We start from the raw sequence: 18,493 nt of genomic DNA on the forward strand, positions 1-18,493 counted from the left end.
GTGTGTGTGTGTGTGTGTGTGTGTGTGTGTGTGTGTGTGTGTGTGTGCAGGGGGCAGGGCAGAGGCAGGAGGCTTCTGTTGCCTTGCTGATGAACCCAGCCTCCAGGCTGGGGACCGTACTGCAAGACTCGGCTTTGCACATTTGCAGCAGGGGTCATCAGTGTACAGACGGTGACATCATCTTATGTTGTATGACAGGGTCTCACTACAGCTTAGGGTCCTTGTTAGAAGGGAATAAGAAAAGCTGGGTGCGGTGGTGCACGCCTGTAATCCCAGCACTCAGGGAGGCAGAAGCAGGCAGGATTGCTGTAGTTAGAGCCAGCCTGGTCTACAAAGTAAGTCCCAGACAGCCAAGGCTACACAGAGAAACCCTGTCTTGAAAAACAAAAACAAACAAAGGTCTGGAAAGATGGCTCAGAGGTTAAGAACACTGGCTTCTCCAAAGGTCCTGATTTCCATTCCCAGCAACCACATGGTGGCTCATGACCATCTATAATGAGATCTGGTGCCCTCTTCTGGTGTGCATACAGAATGCTGTATAAATAATAAAATAAATCTTAAAAAAAAAAAGCTGGAGTAGTATGTGTATGTGCATGCATATGTGTGTATGTATGCATGTTTATCTGTATGTATCTGTGTGTGTGTATGTGTGTATGTGTGTGTGTTTTATCAACTACATAGCATGGGTTACTTTGTACGCTGCACTGTTCCATCTCACTGTACTGTCTCACTGTACTGCTTTGATCCCTCACCAACCGCCAGAATTTCTTCTCTCCTTCATAAGAGAAGAAACGAAAATTAAAAAGAGCAGCAGGTATCACGTGACTCTCCTTTCCCAGGTGATCTTTATCAATGAACAAGCAGGGACCTGAAGAAAATTCCCAGGGGGAGCCCTTGCTCCCATGTGTCACTAATTCTGGCTTATATCCTCACTGCATGTCAGGTATAAAACTAATAACCCTCCCATACCTTCTGTTTTCTATTGTCTTGGCTAATAGGGGCTCCAGGTCTGAAAATCTCTAAGACCCTAACCCTAATCCAATTAAACCCTGCTAAAGCAACTAGACTAGGGAAAGACAAAGAGGTGGAGAGGTTAATAGCCTCCTCTGACAAGCTAAATTAGCCTTGCCCACCTCAGGAGAAATGTTAAAACTAGATTACTGACGCTACTGCTGGTGATTGACATTTGCTCAAAATTCTAAGTAGCTGTGCTCCACCCCCTATGGTAAGTGTTGACCTGTTGAGGAAGAACAGTAGCTACAGGGAGCGGAGTGTGAAGGGATGCGAATGTGAGACATGACTCTCCGTCTGCCTTTGCTTCTTTCCGATGTAGGGAACGGTGGAGCTGTTCAACAGAGCCTCTGGATTCCTGGGTGAGAAGGAAGACAGAAGGAGAATGCCACACCTGACTTGGGGGAAAGCCTAAACAGGGGGACCAAATGAGAGCTACCTAGGTAGGGGAACGAAAATAGGAAGCAGCTTAGACAGAGTGATAAAAATAGAGAGCAACCCATACAGGGGGACAAAACAGAGAAACCTAGACAGGACAAAAAACATGGAGCTACCTAGAGACCTTCCAGGTTTATATTTCCTGTGACTAGATCAGAGGATGAGTGTGTCCCAAAGCCATAGTAACTGACACTGGGTGTCTTCGTTAGGGTTTCCAGTGCTGTGAAGAGACACCATGACCACACAGCAACTCTTACAAAGGAAAACATTTAGTTGGGGTCGGCTTACAGTTTCATTTTAGTCCATTGTCATGGCAGGAAGCATGGCAATGTGCAGGCAGACACCTTGCTGGAGAAGGAACTGAGAGTTCTACATCTTGATCTGAAGGCAGCAGGCAGAGACCTGAAACAGCATCCTCCAACAAGGCCACACCTATTCTAAGAAGGCCACACCTCCTAAGAATGCCATTCCCTACGGGCCTGTGGGGGCCACTTTCATCTAAACCAGCACACTGGATTTTTTGTTTTGTTTTGTATTTTTCTAGACAAGGTTCCTCTGTGTAGCCTTGGCTGTCCTGGACTACCTTTGCAGACCAGGCTGGCCTCAAACTCACAGCAGTCCTGCCTGCCTCTGCCTACCTGAATGCTGGGATTACAGGCGTGCACCACTGTGTCCAGCTCAAATTACCACACTGGAAAAGCACCATCTCCACCCAACATCTTTGAGTGCTTCAACATGATGGGACAACCTTGTTGGTGCAAGTAAATGTTGGGATCTTACTTAACAGCCTTTGATTGAGGATTTGTTTGCCATGCGCAAAAAATAGAAAGCCTATAACACAAGACTGGAGATAACAGAATGCTTATCTACCATGCACAGGGCCTGGATTTCACCCCCGGCACCAAATAAAACTAGGCATGGTAGCTTGTGCTGTAATATCAGCACTTAAGAGACAGGAGGATCATAAATTCAAAATCATCTGTGGTGGTTTGAATGATAATGGCCCTCATAGGCCCACAGGGAGTGACACTATTAGGAGGCGTGGCCTTGTTGGGGGAAGTGTGCCAGTGGGGGTGGGCTTTGAGCTCTCAGATGTTTAAGCCAGGCCCATTGTCAGTCTTTCTTCCTGCTTGCTGCCAATCCAGATGTAGAACTGTTAGCTACATGTCTTTCCTACATGGCACCAGGATGATAATGAACTAAACCTCTGAAACTGTAAGCCAGCCCAAGTTAAATATTTTCCTTTATAAAAGTTGCTCTTCACAACCGTACAAACCTTAACTAAGACATCATCTTTGGGTGCATGTTGAGTCTGAGGACAATAAAAGTAAAACAACAAAATAAATAAATAAATTGCAATGTGTGTGTTTGTGTGTGTATGTGTGTGTGTGTGTGTGTGTATGTGTGTAATTCAGTCTGTGGGGCACAACAGCAAGGAACCAAGCATCTGTGGCACAGTCTTAAGACACTAATCTAGAAATGGGGACAGAACAGTAGCATGGGTCTTACCTTTAAGGAACTTACAATGCAGCGAAGGCAAGACTTGGATAAAAATAAGTACGTGCTGGGAAGTGATAACCAACACGGCTATCTTTAAAAGGTCGTGTGGTTTTGGAGCTATTAAATGACACAGCCTCTGTGAAGGACAGTATATAGAGGCTTCTCAGAAAGTTAAACACAGAATTATCACATGATACGGCAATTCCACTTCTGCATATATCTCCAAAGGGAATCGGGAACTCCAGCAGCTAGTACTACACCTAGGTTTGCCAGAGTGCAGAAGCAGCCTGAGTATCTCCATCACTAGATAAATAGATGAAGGACTGGAGGGATGGGCCAGTGGTAAGCACGCTTGCTGCTCTTCAGAGGACTGGGTTTCAGTTCCTAACACCCATGTCAGGCTGCTCACAACTGACTGTCACCCCAGCTTCCAGGGATCTGAGGCCCTCTGCTGGTCTCCAGGGGTACCTGAACATCTGTGCATGCACACACACACAGAGAGAGAGAGAGAGAGAGAAAGGGAGGGAGAGAGGGAGACAGAAAGAGAAATACACAAGTAAAATGAAATAAATCTTAGATAAACACGTGAAAAAAATGTAACAAATACATACAATAGGCTATTATCCAGCTTTCAGTGAGAAGGAAATTCTTTTTTTAAAGGTTTTTCTTGTCTTATTTTTAATTATGTGTATGTATGTGTGTCTGTGAGTAGGTATGTGTGCCTAGGTGTGGTACCCATGGAGAACAGTGGATAGATAGAATTGGGTCCCCTGGAACTAGAGTTACAGGATTTGTGAGCCATCCACTGTGGGCTGTGGAAACTGAACTCCCAATTTCCGAAAAAGCAGTAGTCGCTTTTTTGTTGTTGCTGAAGCTTCTCCTACTCTATCAATAACTGACTCTCACTAAGACTCCTCTAAGATATCCTGCTGCTGTCCTGAGTCATGAAGATGCTGCAGCTTTGGATCGGCAGGACCAGCCCCTTCATGGGCTCCAGAAGCTCATAAATGGGGTAGATGTGGGGATGGGCCAGCTCAGAGCCCTGGATCTGGGCCTGGGTGGTAGCTGAACTGGTCAGCTCGAGAACTTTCTTGCACCCATGCTCCCAGGGCCAGCTCTCCAGAGCTGCCTAGGTGGGGGTGGGGGGCAGTTCTTCCACACCCATGTCACCACTGGAACCACCATGCAGTGGCCAGTGAAGGGTGGGACCAGCTCAGCAAGGCCCTCAGACAACAGGGCTTCAGGTAGCAGCTCAGACCACGGATGTCCGAATGGCCTTTGGTGGTAACATGCCTGAGCCGTGTTACCACACAGATCACACAGACTCCTGCCTCAACAGGGCCATGGACCCAGACACGGGCCTTGGTGGCAGCATGGCCTACACACCACCATGACCTCAGGTGGCAGCTGAGACCTGTCAGGTCAGGCTGTTCCTCATCTCCATCACATCTCCAGCTCCACCTCCCTTCCTAGAGCACAAACCACTCTGCTCCTCTTTCTCCCTCAGCGATGGGCTAGCCTCTGGCTCCAGCAGTCATGCTAAATTGCTGAGACATCTCTTCAGCCCAGAGAAGGAAATCCTAGTTCTAATATGTGCAAGAAGATGAATGGATTTTGAGAAGATAATGCTGGGTGAAATAGGCCAAAAGAACCAGGCAGCAGCAGCACATGCGTTTAGTCCCAGCACTTGGAAGCAGAGGTAGGTGGATCTCTGTGAGTTTGAGGCCAGCCTGGTCTACAGAGCATGTTCCAGGACAGCCAGGCTTACACAGAGGAACCCTATCTTGAAAAAAAAAAAAAAAAGAGACAAGGACTGCATCATTGGAGTTGTGTGAGAGATCTAGAGAATTCTAGTGCAGAGACAGAAAGTAGACAGGGTCTTTGTCACTGTTCTGTTGCTGCAAAGACACCGTGACCACAGCAACTTTTATAAAACTAAGCATTTAGTTGGGGCTCACTTACAATTTCAAAGGTTTCATCCATTGTCATTTTAGCAGGGAGCATGGTGGCACACAGGCAGACATGCTGCTGGAGAAGTAGCTACATCCAGATCTGCAGGCAGCAAGAAGAGAGCCACTGGGCTTGGCTTGGACTTTTGAAACCCTAAAGCCCACCCCCCAGTGACACACCTACTCCAACAAGACCACAGCTCCTAATACTTTCAGTGACACTCCTTAAGCATTTAAATATATGAACATATGGGGGCCATTCTTATTCAAACCATCACACAGGGGTTGTCTGGGGTTTCTGTAAAGCAATGTGCAAAGTCAGCGCTTAATGGGATGGAAACATTCTGGAGGTGTTAAGAGACTGTCAGTTGAAAATGTGAATGTACTAAATGCAACCAACCTACACAGTTAAAAGTGATCAAGATGAAAAAAAGAAAAGAAAGAAAGAAATAAATAATAAAATAATTTTTTAAAAGTGGTCAAGATGCTAGCTTTCCTGTAAAATGTAGCTTATCCTATAAAAAAAAAAAAACTCTTACAGAAGAGAAATACAGAGCTGGGCCTGAAAGGATCAATGACTTTCAATGTTTCAAGAGGAGGGCAGACATTAGAGTTGGAGGAGGTCAGGAGGAAGGGAGCCAAAGATTAAGGAACTTCCACAAGTTGGCTCATTGAATGCTTTGAGTTTCCTCCAATGTAAGGTTCAGAAATTTGGTTGGGTATGGAGACATACATCTTTAAAACCAGTGTTTGGGAAACAAAGGCAAGTGGATCACTGAGTATAAGGCTAGCTTGACCTACACAGAGAGTCCCAGGCCAGCCAGGGCTCCGTAGTGAAATCCTGTGTCACAGGTTCTCAGGAAGATAAGGCCAGGCAGCTGTTGAACCTAGGCAATGGTGGGCCTTGAAGGAAGGAATAAGGAGTTTGACTCTCATTCACTCGGCTGGACATCCAGCATTTCCAGTGTCCCACAGAACACTAGTTCTAAAAGATGTTCTGCAAGATGAAGTAGGGACCAGACAGAATACACTTGACAAAGGCAAGCTAGCCCTCTCTGTGGGCTATCTGCAGTGAACATTTGCAATGAACAGATAAGCATGCTCGGATAGGTGGGCTGGATGAGGCACAGGCCTGGCCGGCCTAACGCAGGCCTGGTGGGTGCTTCGCTGGAGGTCAGCACCAATCTCTCAGCACATGGCAGACTGACTGGCAGTCTGCTTGTCAGCTGAGTTCAGGTATCCAGCAATGATTCCCCAGGAAGGAGGAGAACCCTCCCTCCCCTAGAATAAATGACGAATCTCAGGAGGCCATGGTGAAAAGCTGACGATATCAGGCATGTTTATTTCACGTGTAATCAGGTATTTATAAGCCTTATGCAGTGGGAGGGGGTTTTGAGGGTGAATGTGTTTGATTCACTGGAGTTATAGGGCCAGGGATACTTGATTTACATGTAGTGGTACAGTACCTCATTTACAGGCAATAGCACAGTCCTATCACAAGAAGGAAAACATGGTACTTAATTATCCTATAGGTGAGGGAGAGAACTAAGCCCAGATACCAAGGCATCTTATTAGGATAGGGCAGGTATCTCTAGGAATCCCTAGGTGCTTGGTGGACAGGTTTCTTATCAGGAAAGGGTCTGTCCAGCCTATAATCTTTCCTGAGGGCTCCTTACAGAATCTGGGGTTAGCAGATCAGATAGAGAGAGAACCCCGATGAGAAAAGGGAGTCGACCATCATCCAATTGTCAGACCTCAACCTTCTACAGAAGAGTGCCACAGCCTAGGATACACGGAGCTCTGGGTTCACTTGCCAGCACAAAACAGGATTGAAAAAAGAAGGGGGTTGGGGTGGGCGGTGTCCTAGCTGGTTTCAATTGCTATGATAAAGACAATGACCAAAAACAACTTGGGGAAGAAAGGGTTTGTTTTATTTTATCTTACAACTTCCAGGTGACAATCTACCACTAAGGAAAGTCAGTCGCAGGATCTACAGTCAGAAACCTGGTGGCAAGCACTGAAACACGGAGGAATACTGACTGATTTACTAACTTGCTCCACATCGTTTTCTCAGCCTGCTTTTTCATACCTCCCAGTCCCTTGCTCAGGAGTGGCGCTGGCCCCAGTGAGCTAGACCCGCCCATATCAATTATTAATCAAGAAAATGCCCTCAGACTTGCCTACAAGCCAATCTGAAGGAGGCATTTTTCCCAGTTGAGCTTCCTCTTCCAAGACAACCCCAGCTGTGTCAAACGGACAAAAACCAACCTGTGTGCTGCCGCATACCTGTAATCCCAACGTTTGGGAGGTGGGAGCGGGAGGGTCAGAAAGTCAAGGTTAGCCTTGACAACACACAGAGTCCAAGACTCACCGGGGTTACATGAGACCCTACGTAAGTTAAATTAAAAAGGCAGAGAGCTAGAACAATGTCTCGGGGATTAAACGCGCTTACCGTACAACCATGTAGACCTGAGGTCAGACCCCTGAAGCTGGTCTCGGCGGTGCACCCCTTCAATCCCAGAGTCTGGGAGGCAGTGGCAGGCGGATCTCTATGGAGTTCGAGGCCAGCCTGGTCTACAGAGTGAATCCAGGACAGCCAGGGCTCTGTTATATAAAGAAACCCTGTCACAAAAAAACGAAACAACAACAAACAAAAAAACAAGCATGGAGTGGTTATGTATGTACCTGAAATATCGCCATCACCATCATCACCCACCCACTACCTACCGACACACACACAGCCCCAATCAGAGTTACAACTGGGACATCTCCCAGCCCTCTCCACCACTTCCCCTCACCCTTAGCTGTCAGGTCAGCAAGCATTGATGGCTGACCCAAACTCCCAGTGTGTCTAAATCCGCAATAATTAGCTAGACATGGTAGTGCACAGGGATAGTCCCAGCTACTCCGGAGGCAAGACCCGGAGAGCCACACTTTCAAGCCTAGCCTGGGCAGTCCAAGAAGCCCTGGTCAAAAAGAAATAAATCTGCTGACCAGGTGCGGTGGCGCATGCCTGTAATCCCAGCACTCAGGGAGGCAGAGGCAGGCAGATCTCCATGGGCTCGAGGACAGCCTGATCTACAAAGTGAGTCCAGGATGGCCAAGGCTACACAGAAAAACCCTGTCTCGAAAAAAAGAATGAAAAAAGAAATCTATAATATGCCTTTCTCCCTGGTCTCGAAAAGAAATAAATATGCCTTTTTCAGCTTGAGGTGATGGCACAGTTTCTTCACAGCTGTAACTAAATTCTAGTGGATTTCTTACTGTGTCTGCCGGAAAAGGTGAATACCCCTCTTGGGACAGGTACCTCCAACTCTGAGGAGCCCAGATTTGCACAGCAGAGAACACAACACTCACACACACACACACACACACACACACACACACACACACAGTATGTCCTTGAGAGTGTAATGAGGGAAGGCTTTTCTGCTTCTTCCCCTTGGCTGGCAGAATCAAAATTGTACCCTTCAATTGGGAGACACTATGCTGTATACGACCCTGTATACAATGTCTGAGGCGTGGCATCTCTTCCCTTCGGGGTGTTCTTTCTGAGCTGGCACAGCAGTTGGCTCCTTTCAAAACCCACTTCACGGGACTGAGGAGAGATGGCTCAGCAACTAAGAACACTTGTTCTCGTAGAAGCCCTGGGTTCAGTTCCCAGAGGCCAAGTGGCAGCTCACACACATCAGTATCTCCAGTTCCAAGTGACCTGACATCCTCTTCTGACCACCACAGGCACCAGGAACACACACAATGCACATTCACACCTGCAGACAAAACATCATAAGTTAAAAAAAAAAAAAATGAAAACTGTAGCCAGCCAGGCTACAGAAACAGACCCTGTCTCAAAACAAACAAAAGTTGTGTATTTACTGTTGTGGGCCCTGTGCGTGGGCGTGCGTGACTCGAGGCACATGTGTGAGGTCAGAGAACGACTCCATAGTCAGTTCTCTCCTTCTTTGGATTGGCAAACACCTTTATTTACCTTCAGAGGTATCTTGCCAATCTCCCCCTCCCCTTTTTTTCTCTTGTATTTCATATCCTATCCCAGCTCCCCTTGGCCCTAGTAAAATCACGTTCTAGTTACTAAAGGCAGAGTCCCATAAGCTTGTCCATCTTGTCCAAACTCATATAAATTGAGAGCAAGAATTCCATTCAGATGGTAGGTTCAGCTCTTCCTTGTTGAGGTCTAGCTACTTGTGGGGCAGCAGACATCCTTGGGTTACAGAGAACCATGACCCAGCTCTCAACAGTTCCCATCAGCCTCCTCACAGCTCACTCCCACTGCTTTGTGATGCTGGGGTCTAAATTATTCACAGAGGATAAAATGTCTATTTTGGGGTAATTCCTATCACATTTCATGGTGACTGCTTCCATTTTTAAAATAGCCTCAAGTGTGACTATTAATCAGGATATCATTAAAAATAATATGTGTCAGGATGACATCCATTCTGCCCCACAAATTATGTCACCGGTGTTGAATTCCTGAACAATGGAATATTCACACGCTAGAGCAGGACTCCAGGTAAGGAGCTTCCAGAGGGCGGAGTACGCCTTTCATCTTTCCAGCACTGAGCAGCTGGGGCAGTGTGTGTGTTGGTAGAATATTCTTGTGGAATGTACCCTTGTTCATTCCAATGCTGATTTCTCTACCCCACTATCTGGGTTTGATCCAGACATTGCATTCACCTGTCTCAAGTTTGTGTAAACATGCCACCATTTGTTCTCTGTAATTGTCAATTAAACAACCAGCCGATGCTGTACAACGGAGAAAATAGGGTGGGACATCCTGGTTCGGAAGGAGAGAAGAAAGCCAGTGTGGGTAGAGGAGAGCAGAGGTCGGCAGGCCAGAACTTGGAACCATGAGGAGGGTCTTGGAACCAGAAGAAAAGATGAACCGGACCTAAGATATGACTAAAAGCAAGTATAATGGATGAAATCAGAATGGTAGGAAACTATGCAGGCTTGGAGGTTTGGGATGGAGTAACTATTGCCCAGCATTGTGCTCTAGGTTAATTAAGTAAATCCTAGTCTCTGTGTGGTGATTTGGGTATACAGCTGGTTTAGGAATAACTGCTGGTTAGCTAAAAGATAAATCAACAGTAAATATTAATATTTAACAACATGTGTGACATGAGAGGAGTCAACAAATTTGTGGAATTTGCTCTAAAATTCATACATTCCCATATTTGGGGACCCTGTTGTGGAAGAGTATGGCTCCCTGTGGCACCGTACTCCAAGTTAGAAATACCAGGGGTTGGAGATGGCTCCATTGGTAAAATTGCCTGCTGTGAATGCAAGAGGACCTGAGTTCAAGCAAAAGCTGCACATGGCCACACTGCTTGGAACCCTAACATTTGGGGGAGTAGTTAGCAAGATCTCAGGAACTCACTGGCCCGCTGGCCTACCTGAAACGTAAAAAATACTGTACCAAGAATTAAAATGAAGAACAATAGAGGAAGACCCCCATATCCTCCTCCAACCTCTGCATGCACGCACGCATCTGTGAACGAACACCCACCCACATGCACAAGAAATGCTCCCTAGCATTTTAAATGCATCTTTAGGAATCTATTTTTTTTTAACTTTGCTTACTATTTACTTAGTTTATGTTTATGAGTATCTTGCCTGGGAGTATGTATGTGTGTGTGTGTGTGAGTGTACCATGTGCATGCTTGGTGCCTGTGGAAGTCAGAGAAAGCCATCAGATCCCCTGGAACTGGAGTTACGGGTGATCGTGAGCCACTACGTGAATGCTGGGAACCAAACCTTATCCTCTGCAAGAGCAACAAGTGCTCTTAACCACTGAGCCATCTCTCCGCTTCCTGTAGACCAGCTTTGTAGATCAGGGTGACTTTGAACTCAAGATCCACCCCCCTCTGCCTTTCAAGTGCTGGGGTTAAAGGCGTGCCCTACCACTGCCTGGCTTCATTACTACTTTTTAAGCATGTATATTCTATCATTGCCCTTTGCAGCTCTCCGACTCATCCATTTCAGATATTCATTATCAAGGCATGAAAAGGTACCTCATTTCCATTGGGGCTTGCTGTTCTTTGTGTGTGGTTTTGTGGGTTTCTTTTTTGTGGGGCTGGCTTTTTGTGGAGAGGAGAGGGCTTTTTATTGTGGTTGTGGTTGTTTTGGTTTGGTTTCGGGTTTTTCTCGAGACAGGGGTTCTGTGTGTAGCTTTGGCTGTCCTGGACTCCCTTCGTAGACCAGGCTGGCCTCAAACTCACAGAAATCCACCTGCCTCTGCCTCCCCAAGTGCTGGTATTACCAGAGTGTGCCACTGCGCCCATCTCCGTTGGTTTTAAATCTGCTTCTGTTAGCACTGGAGCTGCCGCCTCTCAGACTTGGTAAAATCAATGTGGTTGTTGCTTGTCCGTTTCTACTTTTCTCTAACACTAACGTTCTTTTGTGATTGGATTTTAGAGCAGATTCTCATGCAGTTGTAAGAAATAAGACGGTGATTGATTTTTCCAATTCCATCTGAGCCTGCAGTTCTCAGCCTTTCTAACGCTGAGACCCTTTAACACAGTTCCTCATGTTGGAGTGACCTCCAACCATAAAGTTATTTTTTCTTGCTACTTCATAACTGTTATTTTGCTGCTGTTATGATTCATAATGCAAATATCTATTTTCTGATGGTCTTAGGCGGAGTCATTGGCCTTCCAAAGGGGTCGTGACCCACAGGGTTGAGAACAAATTATCTAAGGATTAAGTAATTAATCTTTCTTTTAGTGTGGGCTTTTTTCTCTCTCTCTCTCTCCCTCCTCTCCTCCCTCCCTCCCTCTCCTTTGTGTGTGTGTGTGTGTTTGTCTGTTTCCTGTCTGTGAGATGTGTGCTCACATGTGGAAGCCAGCGGTTCACGGTCTCTTCCTCTATTCTCCCCGCCTTATTCTTTGAGATAGGGTGTCTCACTGAGCCTAGTACTCACTGATTGGCTAGATTGAATGGCCAGTGAGCTCTAGGACAGTCCTCTGTTTGCAGTTCTCACCAGGGCTTGAGTTACAAGTATTTACCTGCCCACCTGAGATTTTACATGGGCGCTGGAGCTCCGAACTCAGGTCCTGTCGCTTAAGCAGTGAGCAGTGAGTGCCTGACCTACTGAGTCATGTCCCCAGGCCTCCAAGCCAGTGCTTCTGTGCTGTAGCATCATGGAGGTCCATGAGCATGCCATTAACTGTTTAAGAGGTCCAAAGTATTCTTGAAAATCTCTAAGTCATTAAACAAAAGAGGTGTCACAGTATGGAAACAAGGTCCTAGGCCTTGGAGTCAGAAAAATTAGGTTTAGCCCCTCTTTCTGATACCCAGTTGTGATGTGGCTGAGTTCTTTTTCTTACTGGCTAAACTCCACTGGTAATTATAACATTTCAAGGCTTCTGGGGGGGTCAAAGGCAGTGATGATTATAAAGGGCTGATCTATAATCAATATTCAACAACTATCGTTTTTAAATGTGGTTAAGTATGAGGGCGTGTGTGTGTGTGAGTGATATGTGTGTGTTGTGGTATGGAGAGGGTGTATGTGTGTGATGTGTGTGTGTGTGTGTGTGATGTGTGTGTATATGGTGTATGTGGTGTGTGTGTGCGTGTGTGTGTGTAAGACTGTGAGGAGGAAGAGGAGGAGGTGGATGAAAAGAAGAAGAAACATTTCCCCTGAAAATTACTTTTCCGTTGAACAGAATTACCTTTATTGAAAAGGATAGAATTACCTTCCTTCCTAATGATGCCAGGTTGTAGACCAACAATGTACATTGGCACGAACTTAGAGTATGGCAAGCTTTATTTCTGAGTATCAGTAAGCCATCAATAATTATGTGTTATCTAAATTACAGCTTCAAACTAAGATCTCCGCAAGTTAGCCACAGTGTGCAAAAAGATTGGCAGCCTACGGCTGCTCCTGGCTTCCCTTGCCAGAGCTTGGGGACAAATAGAGTGTCCCAGAACACCAGATGACTCCCCAGATCGCCCGCCTCCTGTGCTGGTGTCAGCCCTAGCGGCTCCTTGTAATCTGTGGGCTAGGAAACAGCCCCGTCAGGTCTGCTCTCCAGCGTGGACCACAGTAGCTTTAAATATAAGACAGTGCTTCACCATCAAACAAACCCAGATGGACAGCTCGCCCCGAGCCAGTTCTACACCCAGGACACAGATTTCTAAAGGAAAAGACAGCCAAGGCAGCTATGAAAATGAGAAGAGCCAGGGAACAAAGAGTCCCAGACACTAGAAAGTCATCTGTCATTCTGCTGCCCACTGAGAAGCACATGTGTGATAGCATGGCAGACACAGGCTAGGGAAGGACTGTGACCTGAAGGTCAAGGAACGGGAGATGCTCCATGAGAGCAGGGTCAACAGAAGGTAGTCCACTGTGGAGAGGACGGAGCTCCTCCACAGCCTGCTCTAGCTTCCTTCTTTCCTGTCAAACACATCTAAAGCGACATGATGTCCCCTTTACCAGCCAGACAGGACACACGCATGCATGGACTGTCTGAAATGGCCATTCCTCTGAAACACTGCAGCTCTAGCTTCCTGTCTGCTTGGCCCTGATAGGCCTTCTACCAGTCAGGCCTGGGAAGCGCTCACGGCTAAACCACGAGTCTGTTGGCCAAACTTTGTTGTTTGTTGGTTTTTTGAGACTGGTCTTGAATTCACTCCAGCCAAGGATAACCTCGAACTTCTAATCCTCCTGAGTGCTGGAATTACAATTTGCTGCTCTTCCAGAGGACCCAGGTTCAATTCCTAGCACCCACAAAGTAGATCACAACCATCCATAACCCCAATTCTAGGGGATCTAAAGTCCTCTTCTGGCCTCAGAATGCACATGTTGCACAAACATATTTGCAGGCAAAACACCATAGACATAAAATAAAATTTAAAAAAAATTAAATAGCTAAGAGGTAGGAGCAGCTCAGTGTGGTAGCAGACACGTTTGTTTGGTTTTGAGACAGTGTTTCTCTACATAACCCTGGCTCTCCTGGACTAGCCTGTAACTCACAGAGACCCACCCACCTGTGAGTGCTGGGATGCGTGTGAACTGCCCGGCCATGCCTGGTGGTCCACTCCTTTAATCCCAGCACTCAGAGGCAGAGGTAGGGAAGGTGGATCTCTGAGTTCCAGATCAGCCTGGTCTTGAAAAGGAAGGCTGGGGCCCCGCGGCAGCGTTCTTGGGCTGGTGGTGTTCTTTAACACAGTCTTTGACACATGTTGCAGGGGAGAGAAGAAGTGGTTTTCAGCAGAACAGCATGTGTTAGTGAAATGGAAATGCCATCTTAGACCAGGGACGGGGAGAACTTCATGTCATTTTCCCCATCAACCAGAGCGTGTGCCTTTCTGCGGGGTAGGGACCCTGCCTTACAGTATACACACCCCAACACCACCTAACAGTTTCGTCTGCTCTTTAAGTAAGCCCAGACTTTACAGAAGTCCCTAAGTCAACCATACAGAAACTCTTCTCATCCTCTCATCCACATCCTGCTAATTACAGGACTTGGGTCAGTGCCACCATGGAACAATGGTCCAACCGAGTCTCCGAACCCTGGCCAGCTCCTGGTCACCCCTACCTGGGTGACTTCGACTCTGCCCTCTCTTCCTCAGTGAATTCTGGAGGAGTCTTCCGAGTCTTCCTGAACCTTCTAGGATGCATCAGGCACCCCTCTTGGTGGGGCTAATTCCACTAACTATTCACCGTCTGCAAATCCCTCTTGGTCTCCAGTGATTCTCAGGTCTGCCCTCAAAGGTGCGGTGTCTTTCCTGCTCTTATCCCTCTGTCTACACCTGATCCATAACACAACAAATGTCAAGCAATGTGTGCTAAATTAACCACCTCTTAAGGACCCTTGCTAATTTTTTAATGTGTGTTGAAAAAAATTAAAAACAAAAAACAAACCTACAGCCAGGTGTGGTGGTATGCTTTTAATCCCAGTACCTGGGAAGCAGAGGCAGGTGGATCTTTGCGAGTTCATGCCCAGCCTCGTCTACAGAGCCCCAGCTGTACAGGCTGAAGGACCCCTGGTGTGGCGACCAGCTTCAAGTTCCTGCCACCTTGACCTCCCTAATGATGGAGTACACACTAGAATCGTGATTATGGGTCAAATTAACCCTTTCCCTCTCAAGTTGTTTCTATCACAACAACAGAAAAGGAAATGGAAATAGAAGATTTTTGAGTAAAATAGATGTTCGGATATGTTCACTTCTCTGTTATAATAATGTACCATTGATCTTACCTTGAAGTGTCTTTGATGTTTCATTTTAAATGAGTCACATACTCACATGGCTCAAAATGTCAATTTATGGGCTGGAGAGGTAGCCCAGGGGTAGTAGAAGAGCAATAAATGATTTTAACTACTAAGCCATCACTCCAGCCCTTAATCTTAATTTTTTTTTATTTTTGTTACAGAGTCTCACTGTGTACCTTCTCGGTTGCCTGAACTCTCTAGGTAGACCAGGCTAGCCTCAAACTCACAACCATCCACCTGCCTCTGCCCCCCAGAGTGCTGGCATTAACAGTGTACATCACCATGAATGTGTTCCTTAAAATGAATGTTGTCGAATTGTTCTTCAGAAAGGTTATGCTAGGCCAGGTCTGGTATGCACCCTTAATCCCAGAACTCAGAGGGCAGAGGCAGGCAATTTTCTGTTGCAGGCCAGCCAGGATTACATAGGGAGATGCTGTCTGAAGAAAAAAAAAAAAATGTAAAGGTTGTGCTGATATAGTTATAAGTGGGAACTAACAACTGATTCTTTACATTCTTGCCAGAAGCAACTATTTCTGTTTATTTCTCTACACCAGCACCAACACTCACACTGTTTCCAAGCCAATCCGTTATGAAAGAGCATTGTCTGCTGTGGTGATCCGGGCTGTGATTTTGAGTGAACCTCCTTGTTTCAGTCTGGTTTTGTATGAACTGTGTTTTCAGGTGCTGTGTCTATTTTTTTTTTCCTGTGGAGTCCTGTATGTTTTTCTAACATAACATCTGCAGAGCTTCCCCGTGCTAATACATTGGTGAGTAAAGTCACATAATTTAAATTTTAAATCTTCCTGTCTCAGGAGTCACGTCTGTCTTTCCAGCCTTATGACAAATACCTTGAAGACAGAGCCCAACCTTCCGTAACCCCAAGTACAGTTTACCCCTCGTCTTCAGGGTAAACACAGGAGGGCAGCCTCGCCCTCCGTCCAGAACGACTGACCCCCCAGTCCTCTGGGGAAGAACTTCCTTTCTGTAGTTACAGCAGAAAATGGAATTTGCTGTTCTGGGTCAGACCCTCCATCGATCCAGGCCAGTTTCCCATCTGACAGCCGCAACAGTAAACGCGCTGCAGAGAATCCCATTACCCTCTTTGCCGTAAACCTCCGAGGTAAGGGCTCTACCCGCGGACCCCCACCTGAGATCTAGCCTTCTCAACCTACTTCACTGTGGGACACAGTCCCAGACCCAGTACCGGGATGATGGGCGCTTTGGTGGTGGGGGCAGTGCCCAGCTTCCGGGTAAGGAGGACAACAGGAGATGTGGGCATACAGAACTTATTCTTTCTGGTTCTCTTCTTATATCCATGTTAAATATGTTCCGTATCAATTATTAGAATAGTTGCACGATGTTCCCTTTTCAGTTCTAAAACGTCATATTGTTTTGTCGTTTATTTTTATTTGTGTGTGTACACCGTGACCACAGAGGACAAGTCACAGAAGCCCATTCTCTCTTTGTATGTGGGCCTCAGGGACGGAGCTCAGGATGTCAGGCCTGGTGGTAAGTGCCTTTACCTGCTGAGGCTGACAGGCTTCTTGTTTGTTTTGGTTTCTGGTAGCACCGGGGACTGGACCTAGAGCTTCACACGTGCTCTATTTTTCCTTTCTTTGAAACTTGGTTTCACTACGTAACTAAGGCCAGCTTCAAACTCACAGTAATCCTTCTGCCTCAGCCTCCCAAGTAATGGAATTACATGCATAACCTAAGACTCTGAGCTTCCAAAATGTACAGACTTTTCTTTGCGCTATTTTATTATTATTATTGTGTATGATTACATAAAAAGAGAAACTATGACAGATGTCTGGCATCATTCAAAAGGCTAAAGCAGGAGAATGAATCTTTTAAAGATTATTTATTTATTTGTTTGTTTATTATGTAGACAGTATTCAGCCTGCATGTGCACCTGCAGGCAAGAAGAGGGCCCCAGATCTCATTATATTATAGATGGTTATGAACCACTAGGTGGTTGCTGGGAATTGAACTCAGGACCTTTGGAAGAACAGTCAGTGCTCTTAACCTCTCTCCACCCCAGGAGAATGAATCTTAAGTTCAAGCCCGCCCTGTGCTACTTAGCAAGACCCTGTCTCAAAATACACAAAACAAGCAAGCCAAGCCGACTGTCTATCTACAGTTTGCTATACCTTTCAAAGGGAGACAAGCTACTGACCTACACACTCAGTCAAGGGAAAACACAGAGAGGACTCATGAGCCCACTGTGGGCCACTGCCACACAGGGAGTGCAACCATCCTGACCAAGGTTGGGTGTTTGTTTTGGTCTGGTTGTTTTGAGACAGTCTTGCTAATATAACCCAGTGTGGCCTCAAACTGACAGTGTTCCCGCCTCAGCCTCCTGAATGTCAGATTAAGAGAAAAAAATGTTATGTGATGGGTTAGTAGAAAGGTACCCAGTTAGTTACCCTTCTAAAGAACTTCGCTGGGAGAGTGACAGCATCATGGCTGCAGACAGCCATGATGGACGGATCCCTGAAGGGTGACAGGCTTCATCAGGAGAGAAAATACAATGGGGACCCTGAAGGGAGTGCCACCAGGCCCAGCCTCGTTCTGATTTTCTGAGTAATCGCTTTCTTGTTTCTTTTATCTATTGATATGCTCTCTTTAAATTGCTTTTTTTCATTCTCTGTATTTTTTTTTTATTGCGCTGGTCTTGCACTTTATCAAAAAAGATGAACGCTATGTTAACACTGTCTACCTTGTGTCACGCTCCTTGCCCTTAAACATGGAGCTTCTGGATTCATCCGCCTTCCCTGAGAATAGTTCTGCTTCATTCACCTGCTCTTACAATGGTCCTCCATGACCAGCCTATGCAGCAGCTTAATTATGCCTTCTGCTGGTGATATCTGGGTTGTTTCTACCCTACGTTACCGCTCACCGCTCCTCTTGTAAACACTCCCTTGCTACCCATATGTGCAGGTCTCCCCAGGGAACAAATCCAGGACAGAACCTGCTTCACCTGTTACACATCGCTAACATCTTTCCAAGGTAGTTATGCTAACTTGTACTCCCGTGGGCAGAGCCTTCAGTGCTCCCTGGCCTTGGCAATGCTGGGTGGGTTCAGACTCTTTAAAGGAAGCTTTATTTAGAGATGGTACTGATTAAGACAGGAGCTAGAAAGGGCAGGCAGTTTACGGGTGGGGACCCTGGTTTTGTGTCCTGGCCCAGAAGCTGGAAATGTTCTTGTTCCTGTCCTGGCTAAACGTCAGAAAGTATTTGAGGTCTCTGGACCCTCCTCTGGTTCCTTAATGATTTTTAGGGTCTCAATTTTGTTATTGTTGTTTTGAGACAGGGTTTCTCTATGTAGCCTTGACTGTCCTGGAACTCACAGAGATCCAGCTA

This window comes from Psammomys obesus, unplaced genomic scaffold, assembly GCF_907164565.1.
Source record: "Psammomys obesus unplaced genomic scaffold, mPsaObe1.curated_primary_1811, whole genome shotgun sequence".
Classification (NCBI taxonomy): Eukaryota; Metazoa; Chordata; class Mammalia; order Rodentia; family Muridae; genus Psammomys; species Psammomys obesus.